Genomic DNA, 26428 nt, shown 5'->3' on the forward strand with positions numbered 1-26428 from the left:
TAGCGGTGCGCGTTTTACGTAGATTAAGCGGAAACTTTGAGGTTGTCAACTTCGTCATAACATTAATACCACCTGCCAACCCAATTTATCTATAAATCCATAGTTCGTTGTATATTACTTCCTGTATAATAACAAAATCTCGTTAATAAGTATTATTTTTCTTTTAAGTATAATACTGCATGTATTGGAAAATTTAACTTAATTAAAGTATATTTTTCGGTAATCTAAGTTTACAAATAAACGAAACCTAAATTATATAAAATTAAGTTGTAGGAATTTCGTATGCAATAAAAATAGTAAAACAAATAATGAGGGAAAAAGAGCCAACTATGGCCGAAGCTAGATGTCGATTGCCTAATATTTTCAAATCTCTTTTCTTTTTAAATTTCAGCTATAGTAAACTGCGCGCCGATTACTATCGGTCTTTAAGAACACAATTATAACTTAAATAATATCTATATTAAATTATTATTGATCTTTATTCGATAATGATGCTACAAGTATTTTAAAAACTGTAAAAAAAGTATATTAGTAAAAAATATATAATATGAATTAATTTTTTTACGTAGAGAGGAAGAGAGAGAAAAGAGAGAAATTACTTTGTATTTATAATAAAATAGAAATACAAGTAATGGTAATTTGAACAATTAATTTACTTATTCTTTAGTGTCGTGATGAATGTTAACATTTATGCTCTTAACATTTTCCTACAATTTCTTACGGTTCTGTACATATTTTAAAAAGGCGGATAATTTTACATCCCCTAATTTTACGTGACGCATATACATCAGAATTCCGAGCTTTCCGCGGTAATCCGTGCGAGACATTCACGGAGATGTCAGGAGAGAGAGACGGCGAATTTTATGGCGTTTCTCGGAATTCGGATGTGCATATAAAATTCTCAAGTATTTAATTTTTGATTATGACGGAAACTTAAATCTTCAAAAAAGGTAATTTTACATTAATTCAATGTCATTTTTCACTATTCACGATATCCGTTTCTATTGCAATATTTAATTATCGCGAACGTAAGGCAAACGTTTTTAATCTCATCGATAAACATCGTTTTAATATGCTAGTCTCCAACTATTCTCAAAATAATCCTTAATCGGCTTATCTGTATAAAGATTAATTTAGGAGCATTTACACCGTACATATTCTTGCACTATTATGCAACCGTATTTTTTCGTGGCGTCAACTTGGTGGACGAAAACTTTTGAATAAATATAGTATGCATGCTAACTAAGCTCTTTTATTCTTTGTCCTGTGTCGCATAAAAAAAAAACTTACAGGTCATCTACCGTCCTAGGATTTTTATTAATCTCGCTGACGAGCCGCGTTACTGCATCTGATGCCAGACCGCAATTTAGAAAAATAATGCTTATATTAAAAAATATTGTCTTTGCAACAACGACGGGGAAAGGAAAGGGGAGTAGGAGGAGTCTAAGGAAAAGGATTAATCTTGCTTGTTTATGTACAGCTTGCCATCCTCATAAATCGAGATTCTATTATCATATAATCCGCTCCTCGATTTTAATCCTTCATTTGCGAGATTTCTGCGAGGTAACGGAAGATTAACAAATCGCCGTTTTACCGTTCCCGGACATCTATTTTACACATACAAAAAAAAAGAGAGAAAAAAAAGAAAAGGTAATTGAAGTCCCGCGGTCTATTTGATTAATCGTTCTTTTCACCGGAAAGAAACTCTCTCGAATAGTGGACTCTTTGATTTCGTGCAGTAATTATAACTTGGCCATTCTTACGCGAATGAGCGGCAGTCCGAAGGTATCTCCGCGGCATTTCAGCGCAGACAGGCGCGCTGACCCGGAAGAGGGACAAACTTGAATTACGTTCGCGCGGATGCTGAACTCCTTACGAGTACCGCGGATAACGTCCCGGATACTCCATCTCTTCCCTCGGATATACTACCGGTGATCCGCTCAGCCGTGATGAGACGTTTTTGGGACGGAGGGAAGCGAGAGGCAAGGGCGGCGGGGCATGATCCCCGATAAGTGATACGTTATCTCTCCTTAATATTTCCCGGATAAACGTACGTCATAACTCTCGTAGCTCCGCGCTGTTGCCGTAAGCGGGGAAGCCCGCCAGGAAATATCAGTTTAGCTTTATATTCCGATGAAGCGCCGCAACGAGAGCGCGGGCGTATTATAACTCGCGGTTTACGGCGGCCGAATAAGCCGACTCGGGCAGATTTCGTAGCAGCAACTCTACGGGTGAATACAGGAACGTAGCCGTTCACGCGCGCGCACGCGTGAACGTGGCCGTAAAGACGTGCACGCGTGTATAAGTGCTGCACTTGCACGGTGCCGAGTATCGCGGTGAAGAAGCCAGATTTCTACGTCCGCACACTCGGTGCTTTTTACAAGCCGCCAGTGCACCTGCTTTAAGTTATATTGCGATAAACCGGAAAAATATGTACGTGTTTGGGAAGATGTATAGGGTGTAAGGGAATAGGAACAACGCGGACGAGATAACAGAGAGAATAATTCTAACCGGGCCGTATACGTTAATATTTCACGAAATTTAACCCTGTGATGTAGAAGGTTGATGGTTAAAGCTTTATTTAAATTACATAAAGCTTTGTTAATTTTCTGTTTTTTTGTGTTGATAAATAACAAATGATAAGTCAGCTTTTTTTCCTTTTAATAAAATAATCCTGAATGTAATGCCTTTTTAATTCCTTTTATAACAAAGAGATTTATTATTATTATTATTATTATTATAAAAAGAATGTTTTACACAATTTTTTCTTTTTCTTTCGACAATATAATTCTGATGAAAGATTATTTTTTTTACTACATTTCCATATACAGTAAAAATGCATATTGTGCACGTTCATTAAATAAGTAATGCAGAACTAATGTTCGTAACATAATCTTTTGCATTTTTAAATGCGAGGATTACGATTATTATTTTATTTTTAGAGATAGTTATATGCTCGGAGAATAAAAAATGCGATTACATCGTAATCCGTCTTTCGGATTTCTGCAGAGGATAATATTGCCCGTTTCTGGCGTTTGTATCAGCGGCGGTTGTAAATCACGGTGTGAGACAAGAAAATATGGATCAATAGACCGCGTGCAACATTGTGCGTGTACGTACCACTTCGCCAGTCCGGCGCAATATGCTACGATATAATTTCCGCACGATACCGTATAATAATGTAGATAACGTCGCGTACATATACACGCTCGCACGATATAAAGATGTTGCAAGAAGCGACGCTTCCTTCTTGCACCACATGCCGTAGACATAAATTAACTTCTCAGCTCGAGAACTATTAAATCATTAGGATGTCGGAAGAAAAATAGTTCTCGAGGGAGAAAAATGGAGTATTTTTTTTAAATAAAAATGTGACAATGTACTGTTAATTCTGGTGTGTTGCGAAACACATCGCTATATCATTATCGCAATGTACGAGATGAAATACACGCTATTAAACATTATTGTTTCAGTTCATACAAAATCGAATTATTAATAAATAAAATATAATTAATAAATAAAAACGGAGTTAAAAAAATTAAAGAATAAAATTGATTGATTTATAAGAATAAGTATTTAGCATTTTTTAAGTAAATAAATTAGTTTAAATATTTTATTTGATAGTGAAATATATTTCCTGTTTGCCTTTTATTTACACGGAAAGAACGATTTTGTTGAAAGGTCTAAAAATTTTGCTGGATACAGATCTGAAAATAATTCTTGTTGGACCATCAAAATAATTTTATTGGAAAATTAAAAATAATAAGCATTGCTATAAAACGTTTTGATATTCTAGCGATCAGTTGGACTTTCCAACAAAATTATTTTGATTATCCAACGAAAATTATTTTCAGATCTGGATCCAGCAAAATCGTTCTTTCCGTGTACATTTGTGAAATGCATTCCATAAAGAATCTCTAAATATTGTATTAGATATAAAACATTTAATTTTTAAAGTATATAGAGAGATCAGCTTCATAGTCTTAAATTTTATTAAATATATATTTTAGACTGAAAAAAACGTAATTAAATCAATCATCTTTCCCTATTTTAAATTATAAAAGTGTCAATATTATACTGTTATAATCTCTTTTTTTCTGTATTAGTGTTTCTCTAATTATCTGAGCAATAAATTTAAAAATTGAATCTATTATTTGCTTGCAATAATAAAAGTTTATTATAAAGAATTTAATCAAATAAAATTTTGAGTTATGAGTTATATCCTTGTGACGTTTTCAATCATATTTCCTGGAAATCTTTATATTTAACAATTGTGTGTATAAAATGTTTAATAAATTGATGACTTCTACGAATTCATATTAAATATTTGTACTAATCTGTCCTGGCTCATTTGTTTCCAAGTAATAAATCTGTATGAGATATCAAATTTATAAATATATTCTCACATTCTTAACTTGACGAATATGTACATTTATATACTTTTGTATATTATACATATTTAATTTAATTTTCAAAGATAGATTTATCTCAATGAAATTGAAGATATAATATGTCACTTACCAATACAACGCGCAACGGCTATGTGATTATGTTGACCACATTGAACTATAAAAAACAGAAACATACATAAATTATGGCATGTTTCATGTGCAATTAATATTAATATTTAATATTGAAAAAATAATTATTTCTTGCATATGAAATGACTATGAATGATTATTTCTGCAAACGAGAAATAATCACCTCATGGTTATGTGCCTGTGAAGTTAACACATTTTGTTAATTATTAAAAAACAATAATAATTTGCAATAGCACTTTCCATAGTTTTATTGTTCTTGATAAACATTAAAAAATGTTCCGCATTTTTAATACCAAAAAGATAAAAATTGACGTGCTAACTTCCAGCACGGTACATCTCCCTCTATAAAGTACCATATTTCGTTATTAAATATTACATCTGTGTTCTCATTAATCTTAAGTTAATTTCATAATTATACTATTACTACAGGACACTTTTCCGTCGAATGTCGTGCTGCCATGGGTATTCAGAACTGTGTAAAAATTATTAATTGTTGCAATTTTGTCTTAAAACGCTATATAATTATGAAATTAACTTATAATTAGAATTAACGGGAACACTTGATAGTTGTAATATATGACAGCATATAGTAGATTAGAGGAAGATGTGCTGTGCTGGAACATGAAGTTAGCACGTCATTTCTTATTTTTTATTTGTTTGACATTAAAAATGCAGAACATTTTTTAATGTTTACTAGCATTACAGACGCGCGCTTTTAAAAATTAACAAAATATCGTGCTAATTTCACAGACACCATAGTTACTCTCGTTGTTTAAAGCCTCCCAGATTTTCTCTTTCTTTCAGATTTGTTCATTGCACTCGCACAACACTTGCGAAAATTATACGTTTATTACAATCGCGCATACTAATTATTAAAATAAAATAATTGTACGACATTTTACACGGCATTCCTAACATTAATTTTCAAGATACGAATTTTACTTTTATACTTTCTGTGGCAGAAGAAAGGATAACGCGAAAAGAGTACAGAAGTTCTCATATTATCTACGCGTGATTCGACACTTGTAAATCTACAATTACAAATTATCATGACAAATAAATTACATATACAAATTATTTTATCGCGTCGCTTGATTACTTATTGTATAACTATATCTAGCATTTATCGCAATTGCGTTTTGTTAGATAATAAATAAAATATGCGGAGCAACCCATGCCGCGACGAATGTCAATACAAATGTAACGAATAATACTTGGCGACTGTGTGTCACATGGTAATGACAAACTTCAAGGCTGTACTGCTTTCATTTCGAAATATTAAGAGATATGCTAGCATCTCGCATCAAATATATATTTTTAATATTTTACAAGATAGATTCACAAAGAATCTGTTCCTTGCGATTTAAATTAATCTCAATGAATAAAATATTATCACGTATTTTGCATAATGCTTTGTGAATTTATTAGCGTCATCTCTAAGACAGATTTTTTTATCTCTCATTTACATAAAAATTCATTAGATGTATCTAATAATTCTTTAAAAATAGTATAATTAACTAAATTTTTATTTGGTGTTATTGGGCAATTTTGATTGCTCGTAACTCAAAATTATTATTATTATAAAGATTTCCATCTTTTTCTTTTAGGATTTTTGACTTTAATTAATTTTGTTTAAAAACTGTTTAATTTAATCTATTCAATTATGTTGTGGAAAGAAAGATTGCGAGATATGCATGTATTTTTGAAGAAATAAAAGTAAGGAAGAATATAAAAGAAAATTAAGAAATTTATCACTTTGAATATTTTCAATATACACATATTCTCTTACGAAGTTTATTAAAAGCACTATTTATCAAATAACTGGATTTAAATCACAAAACTAGTTTTAAAATTATGTATTATAATTGTACAACAGAATAATTGCAGTTTTGCATAAATGTGTGCAGCTATCTAGATGGGCGCAAAAGTGTGAAATTCAAGTTGCTTGATAGATCACGCGATAAACAAAAAAAAACCCAATGCAAAACCTGTGCTATTTAATATCTACATTGCACTTTACGCGGCCGGTATTCATTTCTCTTATATATTTATTGTACCATTTTTACGTCAAGTATACCGTGCATATAAATTTTGAAACAGAAATGGTAGAGTGCGCGGAACATCGTTGAAAAGTATTATTATCGCGGAATTCGTAGATATATTACGATAGAAGTGGAAAGGTTGATAAAAGGTACAAAATGAATTATGCACGTTCCAGGTTGGCGCACGGTTGCATTTATATGCATTAAACCGCACTTTTGAACGTGAACAGCATGTGTAAAAATATATTTTACACTAAACGCTTGTGTTCTTCTGAATCAGTCAGAGTAATTTGCCATTTAATGGGCAATACCGTATCTGTATAGGACTTGATAACAGTTAAAAGTATACGTATTTTAACGAAAGCTAGAGTATGTCCGGCGCTGTGTGTAAAAATACGCGCCTTACGTTTAGAAAGGAAATACTTGGGGTTTGTTGTTAACGGCGCGTCGTTACACAAAAATCATCAAGTGCTATTCAGACGTTGACATTCGAGCGAGCAAGTTGCGGCAAGAGCCGCTCCGTGTATTTTTATCCATCGAAACGCAATCGCGACAAATATTAGAAAACAGTTTTCTATTTACACGACAGTTTTCTATTTATACAGTTAGCAGTCGCAATTTTCAGTTAGCGATGCAAATCGTTGCGATAAAATAATTTGCACGAGATAGATTCGTAATGTCTACACTCTACGTCATCCGTTATTATGGGTTTGTTATTATGGCATACCGCGCGCAATACACAAAATCGCCAAGTACCATTCGGGCGTTGACGTTCGAGCGGGTAGGTCGCAGCACGTGCCGGTTACAATTTTGATATAATTACAAACGCACGAGTGAATCATTCATCTCAAAATTGACATAGAGTATTGACATAGAGTATATATTGACCGAGTATTGCGAATTTTTCGTTTGAGGCTTTGCTGTTACATATTAATTTAAGTTACAGTTACACGAATGGAGCCGATGGCTGTTTGTCGCAAGTGACGCAAGTAAATATCTCGCGAGATTGTTCATCTAAAATAGATATCGGAACGGAGGCAATGGAAATAATAAATTTTTTTTTTCGTCATATACCTACTTTTTTATTTTTGTCATATTCGGATACGATTCTCGAATTCGGACGCAAAACTCGCGTCGCGCTTGAAATCTATCGCTGAATTATGTGTATAATTTGCCTGCCGTTTTCTTTCAAAAGAGCGGAGCAATACGCGAATCGTCGGTTGATCCAAATAACGAAAAACCGTGAACGCATAGCAATGCGTTTTAGTAATCAATTTGAGAAGCGGAATATTTTGGGCGTACGTATTCTATGTTGCGCATATTAATATTTCTCGTAGCGGCGTATCTAGCCGGCACACAGTGCTCGACAGTTACTTTTTCGGCATACGTTGTATCGTTTAATTACTCAAGGCCCACCGCGCGCGGCTAAACTCGGGCAAACTCCGTGTGGCGCCTCGAAACGCGCGCTCGCGACAAGAGCTGCGGGAGAACGTAATCATTCCCCATGAACAGTTAACAGTTATCGGACCGCGTAATTAATTAACTCCCGCGATTAACGACTCGTAAGCGATGGCTATTTATCGAAGTAAATATTTTGCACGATTCATTTGCTTGAATCGAAGCAGGACGGAAGTGTGACGAAGCCATTATTTCTCGTTATGATAATTTACGGATGATATTCAAATGAATTCAATTATATCTTGCATGGATCTTTGACTCTTTTGCCGCTTCAAAATTACTCACCTAGCGCATCTAAAATCGTCACAATTAATATAACCGTAATCAATACATATATATACATACGTAAATATGTGCGAACGTTTGATATTGCTTCCGTTCTCATCGGCAGTTGTACTTGTGAGAAATTGAATTTTAACTAGTTTTAACTTCGGAATTGCCGTACGAAGTGCCGCACGATCGTCGTATTCCTTAACGTTATATTCAATAATGAGTTCGTTCGCGTGCATAATTAACGTTATTTTCACGTGTTGTGTAATTGCAATCAAGGGACCTGAGAGAAGCAGGAGGCGTGGGAGGCATCGGGCATCGGCGGAGTAACATTGGGATGAGAAATTATTTCTATATTATTTGTATATACTAGTCGTTTTCTGTTTGCTTTGTTTATTTATTTGGACAATTAAAGAGGAATGAGAGAAAATACGTTTTGTCTATGAAAGCTTACGAAAGCTTATGCTTACAAGTAGCAGTTGTATTTTCGAGAAAATTATATAATTATTCTATTAAATATTTTCTTGAAATATGAATATAAAATTTGATATGGACAATAATTATTTTGTGCAGAAATATTAATTATTTTGAGCACGCGCTTCTATAATTTGGATCTTATATTTATTTATGATTATTTATTTTACAGATCAACGCAGCTTCATGTAAACAACTTCACATCATATCGGTGAGTGATTAATTAGCCTTTATTTTAAATTAAGATAACGAATCGTGAAAATATGAAATATAATGAATATATAAAATATATACAATGTATTCATATTTATATAAGTATCAAATTAACATATTATAAACATTATGATACATCACAAATTCGTTGTCTTACAATGGATGGGCTACAACAGATAAAGTTTAGAATATTTAATGTTGGAATATACAATTGTCAGTTGTTGATTTATTATGGATGCAGAGGCTATTCTCGCACACACGCAAAGTTCAGAAAATAGAGTTTATTGTATTGTCTTGTATCATTTATTGTTGATTTTCAGGAATTAAGAATATCATGCAAATATAATATATTATTGACTTTATTCGTATAATTTTAGCATCAAATAATTAATTAAATTTTTTAATTGATTATTTAAACAGATAACGGGAAAAAAGGAAAAGAAAAGAATATAAAAAAATGATCAAGTAAAATATTGCATAATTTTAGATTACAAATTTCATAAAATTTTCTCATTATTCATATCTCTGGACAATGGAAATAAAAACAAGATGTTTGTATATTATATATATATGTGTGAATTGAAAATTAATTATTATTAATTAAATGTGATAGAGAAAATTTATTAATATTTATATGTGTTATTTTATGTTTTAATAATATTTATATGTGTTATTTTATGTCTCCTATCTTTCTCTTCCTCAAAATTTTTTTAATAGAATTTTATATTTAGATTTGATCTCTGTATCCATTCAAAATTAAATGTAGAAGTATAAATCACACAATGCTGACAGTATAAATCTTTCAAATAATGTAAATAAAGAAATAGGAAATATTTCACAATTGTAAAATATATTAATTAATTTCTTTTATAAAGAAACGTTATAATAATTATTTATTGTTTTTTTTGTATAATATACTAATTTTACTCTAATCTGTTATAGCCTGTCCATTTATTAATAACATGACTTTATATTGTTTAAAGCAAAGTAAAATGACGTGAGACTTAATAAATATTTTACCGTAAAATCGAAGAATGTTTTTATATAGATTATATCAAAGTTAATTAGTCACATACCAATTATATTAAACATAATATTTTGTTATCGGGGAATAATATACATATATTTAATATTATACCACAATAAAAATAATTTATTAAAATTAAAGTAATTAATATAAAATTAATGTATAAAGGCGAATATATAAATTCGGAACATAAATGATTTAATAATAATTGCATGCAGAAAGTTCACCATTTATTTTCATTTTTTTGTTTAACGTATATCAAGACATTATAACAAATAACTGATTAAAGCTTTTTTAGTTTACAAGTCTTCTTGCTAATTTATAATTTTATTGCATTGTCATTATCATCTTTCATGATTGTTTCTTATGTCAAACAATACTATGTCAATTAATCGTATTAATTTTAACTGCGATGATACAATTAATTGATTCTATTCTTAGCCTGAATTATAAATTTTGAAATTTAATCCTGATAGAATTGCATGTATAAATAACAAATCGCGATAAAATAATACGTATATTTTATTATGTATAAAATTTTGAAGCAAATATTTAGCTACCTAAGGAATAGGGCGGCACAGGAGAAATATTTAAGATATTTGACAATATAGCCGACCTAGAATGCTATTAGCTAAGATAATTAACGATTGAGAGGCGGGCGAGAGAAGACGAGATACAGCCGTCGAGGGTTAGTAAGAGCTAAATAGGCGAGAGGAAGTTGAGAGACGAGGAGAAACGAGGTTAATCGAACATTCGGTACTAAGGAATTAACTTGGATAATAGGATTGATACCGAGTTGCTCCAATTTTAATAAAATGGATCTCCAGCCGTGCGTATCAGTAGCTTATAAAAGAATTAATCATTCAATTAACTCTTAGTTGTACATGATTGCGTATTGCATTACATAACCAAATACACGCGTATATCATTCCTTACACAGTGTTTTAATTAATTTTAATTCAATTATAATTAGATTATTTGCGAACGAAATGTAAAGGCAAAAATAAACGGATATACCGTATAATTAAGTGTGCCGGGGGTTTCATATTAAGGTATTAAATGACGCGAGTAGAAAGTTCAGAAAAAAAAAGATTTCAAGTTTCTCGGAGAAGCAACAATACCCCGCCGTCATCCCGACGCGGTTTTGTTACAGTGATTGATGCATGAGATCGTCTCGCGCGCCACGATAGAGAACGGCGACGCTGCGCCGAGAGCGGCGAGAGGAGGTGAGAAAAGCGGCTATCGCGCGCGCGGAACGCGCTTTCACAATCTCGCGAGAATAAGTCCCTTCTAAAGCACCGACCGACGCTTTTCAGAAGTATCGACTCGCGCTTTTTCCCTCGAAATAATACCGGGCGACGTTTCGAGAAGAAAAACGATGGACATTATCATGTTTATAATAGATATCTACCTTGCGTTCGCGTTCGCGCGCGCGAGATATAGGTAGAAAGTAAAAGGCGCGGCGGACCGCGCGCGCCGCGGGGACATTAGCCGGGGTACATTTTGCGCGATATCATAAATCTTGGGGTCGTTATTGCTTTCTTCCCATAATTCCGCTATCGCCGTCGCGAACTTCGCAATCGGCTTAGCGGGGGTAGAGAGAGGGAGGGAGAGAGAGAGAGAGAGAGAGCACCGCGTATCGCCGTCGCCGGCGCCCATTTCCATAAATATCCGATCGATCGTAATTATTAATACTTCCCGGAAAATGATTTCCATCCGTGCTCGCGCGCGGCCCATTATTCCGCTCGCGCGATACGATCCGCGCCGGGGTGATCGACGATTCCCGCCTTCAATCCTTCTTTTCATCGGAAGGGGGGGGGAGGTGTACGTGCGCGCGCGAGAAGTTTCGTTCCGCGTCTCTCCTTCCCGAACTCCGCCGATCGCTATCTTTCAGGCACGAAATCAATTTGTCGCCGGCGAATCGATCTGCATCACCGGCACGATAGAAGTTTGCTCGTTAAACACTGAACAAATTGCCTCGCGCGCGATTTCGTTGACATGACGATGATACGACACGCACGATGTATTCGGCGGCGTTCAAGTTTTTAATCGACGAATTTATGGTATTGGAGAAAAAAAGTTCGCCAGCCAGAAACAATTCGTGCTCTAATGTTTCAATGCGTTATTGCGACATGAGTTTTCGCGGACTCTATATCAATTTCATAACATTAAAGATATATCCGTGTTCTGTTGCAATTGTCGCAACACGATAAATTCTCGTGAGTAGGAGTCCCTATGGAAAATATATATGCCCCTATATGGAAAAACTTTTTTTTTTATCGTTATTGACATTGTGAGTGACACTTTTCATTCTTGTACGATAACACTGTCGGTTTCTTTTTACTGGAATTTAGATGAAAAATTATTGTCTTGTCGATTCTTTGTCTCGCTATCCAATTCTATCTTTCTGTATCGAGATTAAACATGGAAAGATAACACCCAACTTGAATTACGGCTTGTCCGGGATGATGGAAAACATTGTTCGTTAGAATGTCTTATTTTCGCGGAAATGGAGCCGTTCGCAATAACAGGATCTCTATCGATATTCGGTAACAACACGCTCTCGTTGTATTTCCGATCGCTTATACTACATCTCCGCTTCATTTTCGTAGTTCACTTCCTCTCTCCTTCTCTCTCTCTCTCTCTCTCTCTCTCTCTCTCGCTCGCGACGGTTTCCGCGGGAATTCAATTATTCCTCAGGAATGGCCCGGCCCGTATTTTCGGCAGAACAAATATGTGCATTACCGCGGCACGGTGTGCTTGTCACTTGCACGGAATTACATTAATTTACCCCTCTGCAGGACGCAGGTCGCCCGGAATTTGCGGCCCAAAAGGCCGGTAGTTAACTCATAGTTACTTTCACATTACATACGCTTTTAAGTCCTACAAGAAAGAATCAAACGTCTCATAATTGTACCTTCAGCTGCGCTGCATGAGAGTGTAATAAAGAATTTTATCTGCCGACTGTTAAATCGGCAGTCTATTAAAATGCATTATTTATATATATATATTAATCAATTTTTATGACATATATTTTATAAAATATTTTATATAAAACATAAGAAATTTAAATCTGCGGGACAGTTAAATCGTTATGACTGTAACATCGTTGCGACAATATTGCCGCGAGAAAGATTGAGAAAGAAGATTGTACACATTTTACTTGCAGACTGCTGTACTTAAATCGCTAATTAACATCGTGACCATTGGGTCAATAACATCGTACGCATCAGGAAATAATTCATTTATGATATAATCGTGCGGGATTGAAATTGCTTGGGGGTGCGCTCGTGATTAATTCGTCGTTAATGCGCAATTGACCTACAATCAAAAGCAGAACTGTGACATCTGTAACATATAAGAGGTCAGCTGCAATCGACTTAGTTAATGGCGACACAAATGCGAGGATTTATGCAACCTCGCGCGGAATTCCACCGTTTGCAGTGCCTTATCCGGTAAATGATGCGAATATTTCTTGATGAATACTATAATTATGGCGCCAGTCTCTGCTCGTTTCTGTTCCATTGACTAAGCGGGGTAATGCCGAAAATTACTTCCGTATAACATAACATGTTTATGAAATGCGCGCTGCAGTAATATTATGTATTTAAATTAAAAGAGCCCTTTTATTTTTTGCCGCACTACAGCTCAGAATCAGCGCTCGAGGACATGAATGTGCCTCTAAAAGACATGACGCGATTGCCGTTTCCTTATCTTCGACATTTTCCCGTGCTCTGCATCTTTTAAACTACGCTTTTCAGTATCATCATAATACTTCGACATTGTCGCTTCTGCCATCTCGTAAAGTTTCGATTTCGCGTCATAAAAAGCGCGAGATCGAACTCGAATCAAACTTTAAGGTCCAATAAAGTGCGAATTGTTTTTGAAGCGGTGCACGAAATATCACTACGTACACGCATCACGTCGCCTTTCTTTACGCTTTATACGATCCTCCGCGAACCGAAGTCGATTTTCTCACCTCGGCTTTTAAGCACCGACACATAAATGTCACACCTCGTTACAAGTGATGCGACGAGACCAGCGACAGTGTCGTAATGGCAGATCCGCGCAGCGTGGCCGAATGGCCGATATATTTTCTCGGAATTTCTCGTCGTAAAAAAAAGATCGAGTCATCTGTTCCTCCAGCTTGAGCCTTAAAAATCGCCGGGTTACACGATTAGGCGATTCAGTGATAACGTTGCCGGGTTTACGAGGAACAGTCAACCTTTACTTTCATAGTTCGCCGTTAATTCGTTAAATTTGTCGATTCAATTTTCCGTCAACACGAAGGGCCTTCGGAAGCGCTTCTCAAAATTAAGATTCCGCCTGTGTATATGAGACGCAGGCATCCATAATTCAAAGCAAACTCCGAATAATTAAGGAGAGTCTTAACACGCTTACGAAAAGTACCGTGGTAAGTTTGCAGACGCGATTTTCTTACAGCGCGGCGGGTAGTTTAGGCTCGCAATCCAGCTCTAAGACTGCATCCTTTTCATGTAGGAGCACGCCACGCGCGTTCTAATTTATTCAAAACTCTTAGCACTTTAGATACGTAGAGCACATACCCTCGCATCAATGTCAGCATGTGACACGTATACTAAATATACTTATATATCATATTTCTTCCATTTTTTGTCAACTCAAAATGAGAATTTCGATATATATTTTAAGATGATAAGTAAATTAATTAAAATTAAAATTTCTATAAGATTCGCAGTTTACACTTAGCATAAAATATTGCTGTTTATCGTATACTAAATATACTTATATATCATATTTCTTCCATTTTTTGTCAACTCAAAATGAGATTTTCGATATATATTTTAAGATGATAAGTAAATTAATTAAAATTAAAATTTCTATAAGATTTGCAGTTTACACTTAGCATAAAATATCGCTGTTTATCATATTCGTGTTAGAAAATTTACGTAGATACGTACTTAAATGAAATCAAATAGAAAAATCTAACGATAAATATAATAAAAGATATTTAAATAGCTGCATTTTTCCGGGGAAGTAATATTTTTTTAAATTTTAATACGAGAACATTTAAAAGTAATTTCTCTGTTTTTTATTAAAAACATTTTGTTGAATGCTAAAGTTCCGGCTTGCGCAAAACAATGAGTAATATATTAGCAATATCTCTCGACAGATGATATATATTTTAGGACGATATAAAATCATGACAGCAGCCCGCAATCATAAAGCACATAGAGCATCGTCATAAAGCAATAGTACTGAAATTGCGAAAGTGCGTAACAATACTGATACTCGATCGTCGATTTATTTGAACAGTGGCAAATGCAATGCTGCTATTAAAATCGATAGCATAACGGAATGCCGAATTATATTTCTGGAAATGCACAATTTTTAAATTCTACATACTCGAAGTTGCGCTTATTTGCAGGCTGCCGTGACGTATGTATATCACGAATGTCGTTGATTGTAATAAATGTCCATTCCAAATTAGAGAGGGCTGAACGAAAATGTCGTGAAATGTCAAGTGTTTAAAACTTCGCTCGACAGCACCGTTTCGGGGACAAGAAATATGAACACAGAGATATTAACAGCGTTACCGTGTCACCGTAAGTAAAAAGTTTTAACGGATCGCCTGCAATTTATACGAGGTCTCTTTGCTTCCTTCTTCCTTTGTTTCTGTAATTTGGCCAAGCATTTCAGAATCGTCCTACATGTGCGTGCGGCTGTGTACGCATTGGAAGTGCTCGCGTCTCACTGTTCCGAGGGGCGCACAATGGGCGCGACGGTACGTGCTGTTAGATCACGGAATAATCATCGTCCCGATCGGAGGACAGTGCTAGGTGAATCTATCGATGGTTGAATCGCGCGGTGCTCAATCAGAATGTCCATAATGCAGACACGAGGATCAACTCGCGCGGGGCATCTCTCTGCTGGCTTAGAAGCCAGAAAATATTATCTTTCGCTACGAACCTCTTTCTCTCTCTCTCTTTCGTCGACCCGGCCTCGACGTCTTTGTAGAGTGTTCTTTTATATTTTCTAGACGAAATGAAGACAGCGCGGGGGGAAGATCGTCCGCTCGAGGAACATAGAGGATAGAGGATGATGATACCCTTGTGCGTTGGATGCTCATGCTTCTAAACTTGCTGTTTCCACGGCGAGACGGCGAGATCCGAGATTAAAATCGTGTCTCATTCCCCCCGGCGATGTCTAAGCTAAGGGTAAATCACGTGGAATAAATGAAGTTGTAATCATGTCATCGTAGTGCAGATTGATCTATGTTGCATGTAACAGGCTTTGCTTCAAGCTCGTATAAGCGTGAGCTGTAAGCGTGCTTTTCGTAACAAGGTTGTAGACTACGGAGTAAATTTTTTTAATGTTCGACAAAAAATTCGAAGCACAATTTAGAAAGGTAGATTGTGTCAAGATATTGGGCGTATCAATTACTCTTACTGTGAAAATTACAGAAATTATAAAAGATTGTTGAGAAATAATATATATAATATTGTGATCAATTTTCTTAAACGCAACTTGATTTACATCAGACAACTTTAGACACATAAAAAAAAACTGCAGCATAATAAACAGTGTATACAAAATATGTGCATACTTCGAGAGAAAAGGAGGTGAGTTTTATTTTTACAAAGATGTCTGAGAGCATTTCGGATGGAAACTACCGGGAAGAAAATGGAATCGTAATCAGAAAAGAAAATTTACTTTGACGTCTTCCGATATTTGATGCCGCGGCCGTGGAGGATGTATTTCATAAATAGAAGCCATGTTTTTCTATCATAATGGAAAGCTTCCAGAAAAGACGTAAATCTTGAAGTATCGGGAAAATGCACGATTGAAGACCGACGAGTTTTACTTCATGACTCGAAGGATCTCCATGAGATGAAGTTAAGGACTCCCGGTAAAAAATCAAGTGAGATTGACATTTAGCTTGCACATATGAAAAGCATATTTTGACATGCCCGCTTTATGCCGTACAAAATACGCGAGAGGAGAATAATATTTAACCTTCACGGAGTTTCGTAAGATCGTAAACGCGCTGCGTGAGCTTCTCTCAAATTGGAATTCTATAAAATATTTCGTCGACAAAGTGGACGAGAAAGATATAGAGAGAAAGAGAGGGAGGGAGAGAGAGAGAGAGAGAAAATAAGCGAGTGAATGAGTGAGCGCTGCACAGTTCCATTACTATACACACATTTTCATATTTTATTCCCCTCGAATTAATACGAAAATTATATCGTTGAAAATGGCTGGACGTGTAATTTATAACAATGCGAATAATGTATCTCATTGGGTAATAATAATTGCTTAATATCGATTCTCTCATCCGAATTTATTTTAACCTTTACGCTGCATATACCACATTTTGTACATGTTTGAAAGAGAAAATTTTTTTACATTTAACCTAAAGTATTGACCTAAAGAACAGATTAAAAGCTCTGTTAGTTTCGTATTTTTGTCTTATTTTAATTAAAAATTTGTTACTGCAATGCAATGTACTTGTATATGTTATTTTTATAATTAATTATATCATTATTTTAATAATTCGCGAGTTTTTATATTTAAGACGTTCGTCCAATTATTATACGTTTATAAATGTTTATCCATCATTCATTCCAGTTAATTGTCTTATAATTATTACGAATGACTTGGAATTATCAATATAATCTCAACGGCGATTAATGAATCACATCTACTTCTCTGAGGTGGCGATATATCGCGCATTTACGAGCGGTCGGCACTTTCGCGCATTTATCATAATAGCAGTCGGGCGACTAACTTCTCGGCTAATTTCGGGCACGCTATTAACACCTGCGGGTTCGCAGTTCGCCCGCGACGCGACGGGCGCGGGAAGAAATGCGGTGCAAGGGATTCATCGCGCGATGCAAACGGACGTTGGTGCCGCGCGCGAAGTAACGACGTTACCGAACTTTCGGGGCGGCACAAAAATTTCTCCACGTCGGGACAAGTAAGTAAGCCTGGAAATTCGTTAGACTGGACTTTCGTGGCTGGGTAAGTTTCGAGCCCCCTCCTCCTCCTCCTCCTCTTCCTCACCGGCACGTAAATGTCGCAGATTGGTGCCCGTCGACGCGATTCGGGTCACCGCGTGCGTTTCCGCGGCCCGCGAAAACTTCGATGCGGTCGCGCGGGAAAATAGCGCGCTAATATCTCACGACCTCCATTAGCGATATTCTTCTTCCCTCGTCCCTGAAGCGTCCCGCTGTGCTTTTCGCTCGAGCGGGCCAACCGCCCGCAATCAAATAATGGAAGCACGGAATGTTCGTCGCGTGTCCGAATAGTTCGAAGAACGCGGTGATACATATATAAATCTGAACAATGCATGCAACGATCGGAGACAGAGTGGCGAATAATTTTCCTCGTATTGCATGAATGAATGAATGAATGAATGAATGAACGAGTGCTTTTATTAGCTCCTGGCGCTATGGCGTTTCACGACTAACTTTAGCGTTAACTGCACTTGTTCTATCTTCGATGAATTGTAATTTATTCCGTTATTAACATTTCACATTTTACTTTAAAATCATTCCCTTTTTAAATCTTTCCGCTTCATTCAATTTTCTTGCTTTATTTGCCAACTGTAAAAAGATATCAATATAGTTTTGAGAATTTTTTAAAAATTTCATATTGAATTAGTTGTGTATATATCACAATTTATAATGTGCTTGTGAATAATATCTGAAAAGAATAAATTCGAATTGTGTGATTTTTTTATTCTTTCTACAAATATATATCCGGTTGACTATATTTCGAAGACGCAAGGTAAAAATATCGCGATGCAAGGAAAGAGATAAATGAAAAAATATATATATATCCATCCGTGCCTCTCGTGCATTGCGAAATCGTTATCGCGGTCATCGTTCTCCGTCGGAGGAAATATTTCGAGATATCGAGCGAGCAGCGATAGATTGATTAGCCTTGGCGATTGTAGGAAAAATTTTCGCGCTTGAATTTATTACGCATAGCACGGGAGGGAAGACAGGCGAATAAAATACGCGCGAAACAGCTGGCACCGCGTCGAAATGGATTTATTTGGGCGTTCAATCTTCATTTTGGCGTCGCGACGCCTCTGCCGTCCTTCACTTCGCGCTGCAACGCTGACACGTGAAAACGCATACGCGCGCGATTCCGGCGTACGTCGCAAAACGACGTTTCCTGCAATGAAGACCGGGGAAATGGCGGAGAAGACGACTGTGTTACAATCGGGCGTATAGTAGGTACTGATGTTACAAGGATTTGAACGGGTAACACGTTGCTTCGCCAGCAACTATGTATACGTATCTTCGCTATCTGCTTAACGCGGCAGCGGAAACGAGGTTTTCCTATGACGTAAACGGCACATTCTACGCTCCGTGGAACAAATTCTCTTGCCGCTTGTATCGATGTTTTTATTTAAAAAATCAACCGAGACACTGCAGTATGATGTAATACAGAGTGAATAAAAGACAAATATCCTTGGAAAATATTTGCCGCTATTGTAAGATTAGAAATACAAGGAAAAATAATCTAAAAACCTGACTGAGCAGAAATGAACAAAAATCGAGTTTTAACGAACGGTCAGTATTCGTATTAGTTTTATATTTCTGTTTATATTTCTGGTTTCGCTGGTTTATCTTACACCTCACGTTTCGTTTTAGTTTTGTAATCTTTTTTTCACGTCTTATCAATGATGGATCAGAAATTGCGAAAGTATCATTTCCCCGAGTTTTCATAAACTATAAACGCTAAGCAGTTGTGCAGGGTGCTTGGAGAGATCGCGCTGTATCTGAAAATGGATGTATCGTAAGAGCCCTCGTTCAATCGAGGGGACGAGAAGTCAGGATTATGTGAACGGAATTTAACGAGAGCAGTCGCGATGAAAAACGTAATAATGTCGAGTGAGATTGAAACGGAGAGGTCTTAGCTCCCGATGGAGAAGACCGGAGGAATAGGGTGCGAATGTGGTGAAAAGAGAAGGGATGCTGCGCGACCGTCCGTCCGTCCGATCCATTATGCGGAGTCGTTTTGAGCGAAGAGCAGAATCTAGTAATCCAGGAAGCGTATTCGCAAGTTGACTTTTTGAATGGCGAAGGAGCATCGTGCGAATCGCATCTCGAAGCGACATCGAGAAAAGGGAGACGCGACCGGAGATACGACCGGGTTTGTGGATTGACGAGAGAAATGAAAAGAGGAAGAGAAAAAAAAAGCGTGGGAAAAAATGTGCCATCACGCGCGCGTTTCGAAGACGGCTCGCGTCGGGGACGTAAAGGCCTCTCGACGATGTACATCTGACAGAATGATGTATAATCTCACTTATGGGTATCGCACCTCCCCCCCCCCCCATCCACCCTGCATTCCCGGATGCCAACATGTTTGCGCGTTCCTCGAGTATTTTTTCTCCACGCTGTTCGTTTGTTCTCCGTGAGGGATAAATATCGAGGCTTCTATCTCCACACCGATTCGCTAAAGAGAAGATCATGTAGGCTGCTTGATATTGTGCCTTGCGAACAGAAAGATTAAAGCCGATTTATTTCGGAATTTTTATTAAATTACTCATCTTTTATAATACAAATTTCCTTATTGGATTATTCCAAAAGTATTTGTTCTTGAATTATTATTATCAAATCTTTTTATTGATTCAGTTTTTTGTTATACAAACATTTACGATACGCGTTTATAATTTATTGTTTCGTAGCTGACAGTTTTGTAGTGCCATTTTTTTTCCAACATGATATTCCACTAGACATCATAATATTTCACTGCAGTATGATACCTACGCGCAACACAATACTTAGAAGTTTAAGCAGTACGCGTTAATTAGACACGTGATACATTCGTCGCATGTACGGTACATATTACAAACGTGCTGTTACACATACGTAGTGAAGTTTCCGTGATGCTCATATTTTTAATTTTCTGTAATTACTACAAACTCTCTTCAACGTCGCTACGCGCAGACGGAGACGTTCTGGCTATAGAGCCATCTCATATATCTCTCTTCAGAGACTATGCACCAAATTACTTTCCGGGAAATATATCTCATACGGGGAAAGCTGAAAGTAAAGTTTGGTACGGGCAAAGCGATAAAGCCGAAGTAGGAAGCTTACCTTCCGATATAATTGTAGCATCAGCAAATTACGGATCTAGGAATTGTAGATTGCGAAATCAATTAACAATTGCTATCGGTTAAAATAAAATAAAATTGTTAACGTGTTGTACCGTAAAAAAATTGGAAAATTGGAAAAATTAACAAATATATATTTTTTAATACTAAAAGATTATTTTATATATTATGTATCAACTCCTCGCTAATATTTGTTCGCAGCCAATAATTTGTTCAAATTTTTTTTTCGATGGGATTTCATCGTAAAATTAGGTAACTCTTTAAATGAGAAACTTTTTGTAGCACACAGTTAAATTATTTACCCTAACGAACGTTCCTATATTTGCATATTTGCCCCGGTAACGTCGACGACACCTCGTCGGTGATTTTCCCGGAGTGATATCACTTCGCAAGAAATCTCCTCTACAGTATCTCGTGATAATGTATTTCGAATCATCTGGCAGACGGCTCGGCCGATAGGAGCGATGTTACGTGCTACCTGGAAACGTAAACGACGTAATTTGATTAACGACGACAACCCGCATCCCAGGATCTATCGCTGGTTCGCCTGTCGCATAGATAGACGTTCACGATTGTAACCATCTCTCGTTGTAAACGCGTCAATCGAAATTGTAATAATCATGATTATTATGACATTCCTGATTTTAATAGTGAAAGAAAAAAGGATAAATCGGATCGTTATCATTAGGTCTTCAATTGATATTCAAATTCCAGATATTTTTACATAGTGAGGTTTTATGAAATTAGATTCACAGATTTTTTTCAAAATGATTACTTTTTAAAGTCTTTTATATATATATATATATTTTTTTTTTTTCAATATTTTAAAAATTTCTGTTCTATAAAATTGACGTATTTTTTCGTTTTTCCCCGAGAATAATTATGAATCTGTCATAAGAGAAAAAAACCTATACAAAATGTGTAATATCACGTTTTATAAATTCCGTGCTTGCAAGTATTTATTTGTATAGTATTTTTGCGAACAAAGCAAGACGGAGATTTTTAAAATTATACTGCATGAATTGCTAGAAATAAATGCTAGAAGTAAATGCTTTTTCTTTCTATTCATTTCTATGAATATTGTCCTATTTTTTCAAAAAATAATTTACGAACAAAAGAAAATGTCGACTATTTTAAATGTGTAGTGTAACGATTAATCATTTTTAATTCTAATTAAAAATTCTAATTAAATGAAACTTCAAAGTATAAAAATTTAATAAAGATGTTATTTAATAAATGTTATGTATGTGAAAAAAGCATTATACCATTATAAAGTTTTCCACGCTTGGTTAGCATGCTTTGATAATCTAAAAAGTGATTTGTGCGTACGCTTTAATAAATTTTTTTTAAACAAGAATGAAACAAATGTATTTATTGATGAAAAACATGATGCCCGGAACACTCGGTATTTCAATAACAATGACGATCAAATCTAAATGTTCCTTTTATATCGGTGCAAATTTATTTAGTTAACTTTAATTATAAAGGTAGTCTTAAATAAGTTAAAAAATTTCAACAGAGCAAAAGACCATAAGACCATATTTTCAACGGAGTCTCTTAGAATTTTTTTTCATGTAAATTGAACAAAAAACCTCTTATTTAGTAATTGTAGGTATTTTGTAAGGCGAGCGAAGTGAATTACATTTACACTTTCCTTTTTATTGCACATGAACTCGCCGGATATCTGAGCCGCGTACGCAATTATTTACACGCAAATTGTTCGCAAAGCCAAATTGGAATGCGTCGAGCACATGTTACCAAAACGACTTTATCGTGGCCAGCTGTCGAGAGATTTCACCGCGTCATTAAGAATTTATAATTGAAATCGCGGGAATCAATAACTCTCGTCGTGTCGCGAGGTAAATTGAAGCAAAAACGCCGGGTGTGCATGCCGGTTAAAGTGTTGATGTACGTGCTCAAGTGTTGTAATACTGACTTGCCGTGCTTGAGTCGCGCAGGAAATATTTTTATGTTCTAAATAAAATTCAATTTTTGTCACTCTCTTTCTCAGTTTTTGCCAATCATTTTCCTATAATAAATAGCCCTTTAGTACCTGATATATTCTTGGAGCTATAAATAGTTACTTTGTTCCACATTTTTTGTTTTATACAGATGTATTTTTTGTTTCCTCATCATCTCGTAATGCATGCATATATAATAGAAAATCTAGAATTTTTGTCTGTTTAATCGATTAATACTAAAAGGTAGAATATTTGAGATACGTAATTAAATTTGATTGATATGACATCATTTTATTGATATAAAATTGATTGATTGAAAAATGAATGTACATTGTCTGTATATTGCTTAATGAAAGAAGTCACTTAAGCGATAAAAGTATTTTCTGCGCGGCCAAGTCGCTATATTTCTCGATTTCTAAACTTCTTTATTGTGTGTAAGAGCATGGAAAAATGTCCGGGATCTTCTTCTTCGCATTCTGCTTACTTACAGTCGTGTTGATCATCCTCCTTTATTTACCTCGCCATTCATGTTACATCGAGCGTATCATCGGCAGTGTTCCAAGAGGAGGAATAAAACTGCTCGGCGCTCGGTTGTGAGATCTTTTTTCCGAGCCCGGAAAACACCTCGTTTCAATAAAATGACGATTTCCCTTTAACATTGAATGCTTGCCGTTCCCTTGCTCTCCTTCCCCATGCACGACGAACCGCTTTTTGTTCTTCTCTTTGAACGTAATTTTCAGCGTTCAGATTAAACGTAAAATTCCCGCACGATATTTTATCCGAGCCCAGAGACGCGGTCTCCCTCGATACATTCTTCCCGACCGATGCTTTATTTCGTGCAACGAAAATGAAACGGTTCTCTCCGATGCGGCTTCCTCCGCATGTAAATTAATGTCCGCGTAGCTTTCGAGCAACGTGGAAATATTTATTAAGCCTTGGCCTAGCATAATTTCTCGACAGCGCTTAGGCTACCAAAACTGGGTCAACTGTAACCCTAGCATGTAAAGCCTTTTTTTCGTAGAACGTGCGAGATTTAGCGAGAAAATAATATATATTTTTAAAAAATTATAAGAATATATATAACATATGATAACATTTTTAATGATAAGTTACTTTTACTGAGAGAAAGAAGCAAAGAAACATTGTAAATATATAGGTACATATAATACGCGAATAGAATATATTTATTCTAGACCTTTTATGCTGACAAAATTATTAAGAATTTTATAAGCTTGTTCTCACATAAGGTTTAAAAGACCGCCGTTTGCATAATGTGTAATCGGTCAGTTACTTATTAGCTTTGTCGATAATCAATTTTGTTTACGGCGCAGCTGCACCGAATTGGAAATTAGGGAAGTAATCGAGGCCAGCATCTTTCCATCCGTTAGCGCACAATGAATTTTTTTCGCTAAAGAAGCAGAAATAAATTGATTCAAGCGACGTAATCGGGATGTAGGACCTTTAAGTGCGTTACGGAGTAACTTGGCTACAACGATTGCGATCTATCGAAGTGTGAAGCAATCAAGATATAGGAAACTGGTGTTCCCTAGATTTTCCCAGACCACATTGAGGAAGCAATGACTTTCAAACCGGGGTTGAGAAAGCGTTGCAAGTTTGCGATTTTTCTTTTTCAGAAAAAACCGCGCGATTTTCCAGCTACACTTCACCAAATATATTTTTATGCCAAATATTTAATACTCGGCGTCCCAGATTCCTTTTACTCATAGATGCTTTGAAGTAGATTCTTTTTCGAGAACTGAATCGTCCACATTTTTGCGAAATTTTTATATTCAACTTTGAATCTCGTTGTTAGAGTAAAAATTCGTTGTACTTGAAATGCGCAAATTGGTAATACGGGAAAATCTACAAGCCGTCGTTTATTTTTTGATTAAATTGGAATAATTACTATATGAATTTGAATTAATTTTCATTTAACTTAAATTTTCATTACTTAAGCCGATAATGTTGCCGTTAGTGGCCAGATGCATTTAAGGATGAGAACACAGTTTGCGAGCGCAGTTAAGACCAGGCGGTTAAAACGGAAGAAATCGCAAGCGGATTTTAGACGATCATAATTCTTCGCGGAAACTACTGTTTTATTACACCGGTGCGTTTCATTAAATCGCTGCGTACTTTATCTCCGTGAATACGAAATTAGTTCTTTTGTATAAGTCTTAACATTAAGAAAGACATTCGCATTTTGAATTTAAAACCACCGTCGCATTATACACTAACTGAAATAAGTAGGACGTGCCAAAAGATGTATACAAAAGTTTAAAGAAAAACGGAGCGCGGATAAAATAGACTTTTTATATCACTTTTATCTTTTATCACTGATAAAATCACGGAAAATCTTGCAATTTCGGAGAATTTTCTAAGAGATTTGACAAAGCTAACACAGAATCACAATTTTTCAATCTATTTCAAATAATTAATATGTGCCATCGATATGACGTATGTTATCACTTTTTTGTGTATTTTTAAATATAATTTTATATAATTCTTGCTGATAATGCGCGAATTATGATGTCATGCAGGATTTCTCGTACAATCTTTCTTTCTCGTCATGTCGTTAGAGAAGTTGTAAGTTTAATCGCGTCGCGAAGTAAATCTCTCGCGTATTCGGGCTATTTACTTTCGAGAGACCGCTACTACCGGAATATAAGATCCGGTTAGCGGCATGCATATTGATCATGCTAAGTACATGAAGATAGTCATCTTACTACTAATCTTAGCGTTAATGTACGCGGACCGTAAGGAGCGTATACCTCTTGTCGCGTAAGTCGTTAGATATTAAAGATCCAATACATAATTTCTGTAATTTAGTGCGTCACGGAATTGCTACGGAAAATTATTGAATAATCCAGTGTATCGCAAAGAAGACGTTTTGATCGTCCGATCAATAAGTGAATAATGACACTTGATATAAACAAGCGTCATAGGAAGTTTGGAAGCGATTCCTGAACGTGCAGTTACGTGCTGCACAGAAGATTACGAAGTTCGGAAAGGATTTATCTTGAAGAGAACGTGCAATCGAAAGAAGCGGAAACCCAACTGTAAATATGAAGCCAAAGTTAACCGAGTCGGTTCAAGATCGACTCAAGGGAATCGACTAATGATGACGATCAGGGATTGAAAATCCACTTTATCATACTGTATCTGAGATGTGTATAGATGATCTCAAATCTGGCGCTCTAAAAAATATAAGTATAAATGATATGAATTTAATATCATTCGGTATTAATATAATTCTCACTATGTTAATATTATATAAACACTAATATAGTGAGAAAGTGTCGGCGCTTCGGAGCCTTCTCAGACCTCCTAAGCGA

The 26428-nt window shown here is 35.8% G+C and overlaps 1 protein-coding gene across 2 annotated transcripts in view; it reads right to left on the bottom strand.

The window, feature by feature from the left end:
• Positions 1–26428, bottom strand: part of LOC105458241 (5-hydroxytryptamine receptor 2A-like) — a 111611-nt gene that overhangs the window by 55013 nt on the left and 30170 nt on the right. For both annotated transcript variants that reach the window (XM_011703407.1, XM_011703406.1), the window contains exon 3: positions 4522–4566. The gene's annotated coding sequence lies outside the window, so the exon portion shown is untranslated. The remainder of the gene's footprint in view (positions 1–4521; positions 4567–26428) is intronic.

Source organism: Wasmannia auropunctata, unplaced genomic scaffold (assembly GCF_000956235.1).
Source record: "Wasmannia auropunctata unplaced genomic scaffold, wasmannia.A_1.0 LD334579.1, whole genome shotgun sequence".
NCBI lineage: Eukaryota > Metazoa > Arthropoda > Insecta > Hymenoptera > Formicidae > Wasmannia > Wasmannia auropunctata.